The 7,545-nt window shown below is 42.2% G+C and overlaps 1 long non-coding RNA gene across 1 annotated transcript in view; it reads right to left on the reverse strand.

The window, feature by feature from the left end:
* Positions 1–4,682, reverse strand: part of LOC308060580 — a 63,901-nt gene extending 59,219 nt beyond the window's left edge. The window contains exon 1 of the long non-coding RNA XR_013926799.1: positions 1–4,682. This exon is cut by the window's left edge and continues 43,822 nt beyond it. This is a non-coding gene — a long non-coding RNA (uncharacterized lncRNA).
* Positions 4,683–7,545: the final 2,863 nt, after the last annotated feature.

Here is a 7,545-nt window from a genome sequence, read left to right on the forward strand (position 1 = left end):
GTAATTTTAAAGGGTAACAGCAGTGAACTACTAAACACGGTGCTACAGCAATGTGGTTCTCACATATTTCTTCCTCAAGATCCTGATTTAAATTCAGATTTATCAATAAAAAAGCACTACCAAAACAGCTTTGAAATTTTAATTTCCTTTTGAAATAAAGGTCTCTTCCAGATAGAGCTGGTGATGCTTGCCTCTGAACACTCTCTATTTTCATTATACAGTTTTTTCCTTACAGCTGCTAAATCCTATTTTCACAAGATAAAAAAAAAAAATAAGAAAGCAATTTTGCACCTCTAATCATCGAAGCAGCATAATTTAGGCCTTTATTGTGTCAGTCATGAATTGTCTTTCTTGTGAGCTCACAATGTCATAATATTCTTTTTGATTAATGAGGATCCTACAATTACAGGGTAAGAACCGTCATGCTGTACTACAGAGCCTGTCTAAAGGGAAAAATTACAGTTAACGTTAATGCATTACCAAAGAGTTAGGGGTGGAATTATTACTGTCAGCGAATCAAAGGGTCTGCACCCGCAAGACTGATAGCTTTTGTCGTTTCTGGAATGCAATTTCGGGCAGCCGATGAAGGTTTACATGGGACCTCGTGAATTCCTGCTCCCGCTTTCCGCACGCTTCATGCCGTCGCACACGTTATCTGGAATACCTCTGCCCACCCAGGAGGCTGCCAGACCGGGTCAGAAGCCTCTGAATGTGAAACAAAAGAGGCCCAGCAAAAGCTTGCCTGATGAAATGGGAATCTATCACACTGGTAATAACCAATTCCAGGCTTCACCGTGTGACCGATCAGCCTCCACCACGCAGGTTAGCAGCAACGAAGGACGAGGCATGTGGAAGCAGGCAGAGGACTTCATCTTACAAAAACAGTGTCGAAAGGCAAAACTGAATCAAATCAATAACAATTCAAATCAATCCCTGTATTGTTACAGGCTATTTGCTTCTTTGTCAGTTGCTAACAATGCATTTTCCCAACTGCAATCACCAAAAAACCCCAACAAATACAAACTGGTATAATTTGTGGTACAGCCAAGGTACTTATTTCATATCCATGTGCCTACACACTGGTCCTTGCTGTAGAAACACCAGGATATTTTCTAGAATTGTCTCTGCGACTTAGATAACTTAATCCCATGGTTAAATGAGAGCAACCTGAAAATTTTACATGCTGCCTGAGTACTGTTCAGATTTTGCTCTCAGCAATTTAGAAAGTACTCCAAGCTTTCTACTGTTTATTATTTTTCCACATCACTCAGTAGTACAAGTATATACTAAAGATCAAAAACATAGGACTTGAAGTCTGAAAAACCCATTTTTCCCTTTAGAAAATAAATACTCAAGGATGGGAATGATTAAATAATGAGCGGCACAAGTGATGTCAAAACCAAAGTCTCTTTGATGCTGCACATTCAGAACACACTATCATCTTCCTTGAATCCTCCTCTTTTGTCACATCTCCTTATTTAATTTCGCTCTGGTAGGATGTAGCATGTTTGAACAACTCAAGTGGGGAGGCTCATCCCGACTTCCAAGATGTCAATGTCATTAACTGAACACATGTTTCGCAGTGGAGGAGACTGGCTTATGTAGCGGCTCAGTCATTATTCAGCAGACAGACATCCAGCTGAAAGCTGTTAACCCAGGGAAACCAAACAACCCCTCTCAGGCTTTTCCCCTCCGAGTTTATCATGCCTGTAAAGAAATAGGTTTAGCCTGGCACTGCAGTTGCCCTTCACGTGAAGGCTTTTCTTTATGAAAAAGCATCCCCTTCAAAGTAACAGGATATTTTAAATATTTCTCTTAACTTGGAAAGGCAACATGTATTTAGGGAAATGGTTCTCAAAAAGTAGGAGAAAACAGAAGGAAAAAATAGGTTAGGGCATGATCAAATATTATATTGTTTTCTACCACCTAAGGGGCTTCAAGCAGTAGGGAGGGGAGAAGGAATAAAAACATTTTGACCTATCACAAGCTTTTGAAGTTCTGGTTAAAAGTAACAGTCTGTGATAAGCAGGAGGTCAGGAGACTACCTGATGCAGTAGCATTTCACAGTTTTAATTTCAGTGACATTTTCAATATAAGCCACACTATTTTAAGTACATTTGGTCATCTAATGATAATCTCAACAAACTATCATGCTTGTTATGTAAATGCAAGATTCAACTTTACAATATGCTGATGTTGCCAACATCAGTGAGAGTTTAGCACCTAACTGAACTGGTCCTAAGATTATGGTGGAGCGCACCATTTTACATGGCAAACTTACCAGAAGAAATGTTTGCACTAAAAACTCCTAACTCAATGTATTCCATGCAACAAATTAATCTTCTATACTGCAAAAATATTAATAGATTTTTCCATTGGATTTCTTTTTTTTCAGAAAGTTTCATGCAAGTGGCACTTAGGAAGCTGAATGATCATTTATGTCATTTAGCAATACAAACTACAGTTTTGAAGATGTAAATTAATATATTGGTTTTTCAAAAGTCTTCAAATCTATTTCTTTCAGAACAAAGAAAGTCAGAGAGAAAAAGTTATTTGAAGAGTAGGGACAACCGGGCTTCACAGTGAGTGAGGCTTGTAGGCTACTTATTTCAGAGCCCTGGTTCTGATATCTGGTTGTAGTGAATGTTTAGAGAAAAGTACAAGAAATGACCGTGACTGGTAAGCATTGTCATGCCTTCCTGTCCTCTAAATTTGTCTAATCAGTAGGTTAAAAGTTCCTCAGCCAAAAGTTGTATTCAGGGCAATAGCCAGCAGCTGTTGGTGGACTGTGTGTCCATGACTTGTCTGTCCTCCTTCTGAATCCATCATGAGGAAGGATTCAGGCAGCAAAAGCAAGAAGCAACGAGCACACATGTTGGGGCAGCCCACCAGCAAACGCTCAGCATCACAGCTTCACCCGGTTCGGTACAGCCCTCCAGTCTCTCACCAGCCAAGCACTGGACTTGGGCAATCAAACGTTTCTCCACTGATAGCTGAAGTGACAACACAGGCTCCCCTTTCCTCTCTTAATCTCAATCCAGTTGTCATTTGCATCTAGGAGTCAGCAGTACAAGCATCAGAAAGGACTCACAAAATCACTACTGAAAGCACTCTTAGAAGCCACTTTTCAGCTAACAACGGCTGCCTGCTTCCATCGATGCCAGTGGAAATGCCTTGTGATGTGCAACAGAGCAGCCCTGTGGCAGGCAGCAGCTCGCCTCTGCTTAGCGAGAAGTGGTCCATGCCCATGCTGTTCTTGGCCTCTGCATTCATCATCCTCATTCCATAATGCAGATGTTCATCCTTATGGACTGACACTGCATTCCTTCCCATTGCACAAAGGGCTGAACGCAACAGCATGAACTGCTGTTATTTCAGCCCCCTGTCGCTGCAGACAATCATCCTCAACAGCCCATGCAGAAGCTTATCAAGCTTCATCTTCAAAAAATGTCAACTGCCTCATTCCACTATTCTTCTGAAGGCTGTTCCACAACCTTCTGCTGGCTGCTTGCTATTCCAGATGGTTAGAAACCGTCTTCTAATTATCAGCCTGAATTTATTCATGGGATCCATTTGCTCTTCTGCCAGGACTGTCTCTGCAGCAACAAATTTTAGTCACTACTGAGCTGGGTTTGGATCAGCAAGTTGTAACCTCAAGATAAAAAGATCACTGTATTGCATTTATTTATGAACGTATTCCCCCTACAGTTATTTTAATAGAAAATATGCAGAGAAGTGCTGAGAGATATAAATGAATGTCATTGGCAGTTAAAATGATAGCTTGCAAAGTTACATGACAATTAACAGGCTTCCTAAATTATAGTTCATGCTTTAAATGATTGATATCTAATTATCTATATATGTATATCTCTATAAGCTAATTATCTGTAGCTTGTTAAATACGTAAGTGTTCTACAAAAGCTTCAGCCATTAATAATAGAGTAATTAAAAATTTATCAATAATGTGCTTTGAGTTAATTACATAGAACATATATTTATCACATATATTAACCCACTGGTTTGGCTTGTTAGAAGAAGCCTTTGTATCCTGCTGGTGCCTTTTGCGGTACCTGAGCCTGTGCTGAACGGAACCCTTTGTCCCTGCTGGGAGCCGCAGGCGCTGGCTCCTGCTCCGCACCCAAAACCTGCAGCACTCAGCCCAGATAAGGACTTTTTCAGACAAAGATGCCAACAGACCTCAGTGCAGGGAATAATAATAATGGTAAAAAATAAAAATAAAAAAAATCGGTACCAAATAGATTGAACAGCGTGTACTGTTGATGCTCCCACAGCTGCTTAGGTACCTGAGGCACACAAAGTGATGAGGGGCATTGCCCAGGACACGGCTGGAGCACCTGCCAGGCTGAGTGGGGTAGGAAGGTCACTCCTCAGGGACTGCTGCCCAATTCCTCTGTTTGCTGATAGAAGAACAGAGGAGTCCTGCCCTTCCAACCCAAATTATACTTTGGCTCTGCAGAGGCACTGCACCAGGGTCCCAGCTCTCACCACAAGTGAGGGGCCACCTGATGTATAGCAAGGAGACAGCCAGTCCTTAACAGTCCTTCATGGGCCTTTGCTTTTCCTTACAAAACTGACTTCCACACAACTCTTGCCTCTGCTAGAACTGTGTCTTTGCCTCTTTGCTAGAACTGTGTCTTTGTCTGAAGCTGTCTCTGAAAGGCTTGCCTGAAGAGTCTGCTGCTAATAAACGTATGTGGGCACAGCTACACAAAATCTGCTCCTTCCAACACCATCCCCGTTTCCCCACACATGGGCAGGAGGCGAAAGGACGGGCTTGCTTAAAGCTGGGATGGATCCATTATAGCGCAGTGGCTGGAACCATTCCTGTGACACAGAAATAAACTCCGCTGTCAGTAACCTTTGTTATTTTTGCTTTACAGGTTATAAAAGATTTTTGCTTTCCACAAAATACTTAACAAACAAACAACAAAACAAACAAACAAACAAACGAAAAAAAAACCCCAAACATAAAAGAAAAGGCAAACAATTTTGCCACAGTTTCCCTGGGATCCTCTCCAATACCTGCTGGAGACAGTAAGAGTGACTTTGCTTTGCCTTAAATTAAATTAATGCCTCCAAAAACAATGGGGATGGTATTGAATAAAAAGAATATATATAAATAGTATTCCACTTAACTCTGAACTGCATTAGCAGTGGGCCAGTATTTTCCTCCTTTCAAACATTCACACTTGAAACAGGGTAACATTCCTAAAGGTAGATTTGTATATGCATAGCTATCTATAATTTTGTCACAGAAAAGTAATAAAATAAATAATACCAAGATAAATAGTAGCAGCTCATAGAAGTTAATGGTTTGGTGATTTTTTGAATAATTTTTACTTATTATGTATTTGTTTTACTTATTATTATTTAATATTTTTACTTATTATACATTTTACTTATTATTTTGTATGGTTTTTGCAAGAATATATAATTCCATTCCAACTTTAAATCCAACATTTGAGTAAGTTTTGCACAGTCTCTCATAAAAAGACCCCACACCACCCCTCTATGTTTTAAATTTGCTCTTGCTGGAGATGGCAAAGAGAAAGAGGAGATTGCTGCAAGCCCATGAGAAGAGAGACTGATCCAGAGTTTTTGCATTTCCACTGGGATAAAAGAGAAGTGGCCTCAGTGTTATAGAATGTAGGAAAAAAGATGAAATTGCCTTTTTTTTTCCCTCTCTCCACATATCAATAAAAAGCTTCTCTGTGTGTTTTATTTTGCTTTAAAAAAAAAAAAAAAAAAGAAGTCTGCTCCCAGTGACAGCTTGGATTGTAAATGCAGTATTTCAATGGGAAGATTAGTTAGCTTCCATGGGAATTAGCAGAGAGTCCCATCATTCACAGCTGACTCGGACAATAAAATCTGTCTTCTGTCATTAATCTGGCACCAACGGGCTGGCTGGTCACCTGCAGCGAGCTGTGAGAGATGGGAAGTGGGGAGCGGTCATGTTTATACACCAGATAGTACTGTGGAAAACAAACAAAAAATCATCTTGGGAAAGCTGTGGGCCACAGAGAAGTCCTTCTCCACTCAGCACAGGGTGCAAGTTTATTAGTGTAATTCCTCAGAGCTCTTCTCTACCCACGGATCAGGCAAGGAAGCCGTTTCCTTCTAACAGGAGGAAGGAACGAAAAACAAATAGACAGAAGGTTGACAAAAGTACAAAGCATAAGCACAGAGAAGACTTTGAGGAGGTACCTACTCAATGTTATTTATTTAGTGATAACAGATGTTCGAACGTCAGCTTTTTGGTGCTCTAATACAGAATCTACTTTAATTTCACCACAGCATGCCCTTGGTGTGGCTGCAAATCACATTTCTGGATGCAGAACCATACCTCTGCAGAAACACGTTTTACTCTAGGTAGGCTTCTTGAGAAGATGCCTGTTTGTTGGGGAAAAGGCTTCAAAACCCACCGGATATTAGGCATTTTTTGCTCCAACACAAGCAGTTTTGTCTATTGGAAATTTCCACCCCGAGTGCTGTAAGCAAGCCGGGACACCGCTATATCTGAAAACGCATTTGCTTGCCAGCACAAGAGTCATAAAATACGCTGGGCAAACCTCAGAAGGCAGAATTTGGGTGAGGTGGTTAAAGCTGGCTAAAAGCAATTAAAACTGGCACTGGGTTTTGAGGATGGCAAACCTGTGCAGACTCCACCAGGGCCTGGCCAGCTCAGCTCCACTTGACCCCAACCAGTTTTCTGGTAGAAAAGTAGAAACACGTGCCAGTCACTCCATTTATCAATTTCTGATATTGGAAATGGAAAAAAGCTGCCAGACCAGTAGAAACAAAAATCTTCATGCCTGTGGAGCTTGGTGGATTCTTCAGCTACCTCCATGATAAGCTGTGGGTGCTTAAACCCAGCTAAAGCTGTCACAGGAGCCCTCCAAACCCATATCAAAAGCAAATGACTGGTCACGCCTCTAGAAAAGAACAGAATATGCAACAGGGAGCACAATTTTAGATGAACATTTCAGGGCACCCTGCGGTACCCTGTGCTCCTCAGCAGCATCACTGCGGGCTGGAAGAGGCAGAGGCGTGCTCCAAGCTCAGCAGTAGCCCAAGTAACGTGTCTTTTCCCCGTGGTACAAGACACCCCTCAGTTCTGGGCAGTCATGCTTAGCAGGAGCTAAAAACCACAGGGAAACCACCCCTCCGTGTCAGACACTCTCCACCTTTCCCTCTTGGAGCTGAATGAGTAATTTCTGCCAAAAGGAAGTGAGAAGTGCTGCTCGCAGTGAGCAATGGTGCCTGCCAGCTGAGCCCTGAACCTCAATGGTGCTGTGCACCCAGGACCCTCACCTCTCACAGGCACAACATGCCCGCAGCTGGCTAACGGGAGCCATCCTGATTCCCTGGCAGGAATCCCCTCCGGGGTAAGGCTGGTCCAGGGTTCTCACAGGAGCAACAGCTCCCACCCAAGCTCCTCCTGGTGCCCACGGGTCTGGCTTCTCCCCCCAAAAGCCCATGCCTTAACCACTGGGTTTCCACTTGCTGCTCAAGCCCTTTGCCTGA

The sequence above is a fragment of the Falco punctatus genome (assembly GCF_963210335.1).
Source record: "Falco punctatus genome assembly, chromosome: 3".
NCBI classification, from domain to species: Eukaryota; Metazoa; Chordata; class Aves; order Falconiformes; family Falconidae; genus Falco; species Falco punctatus.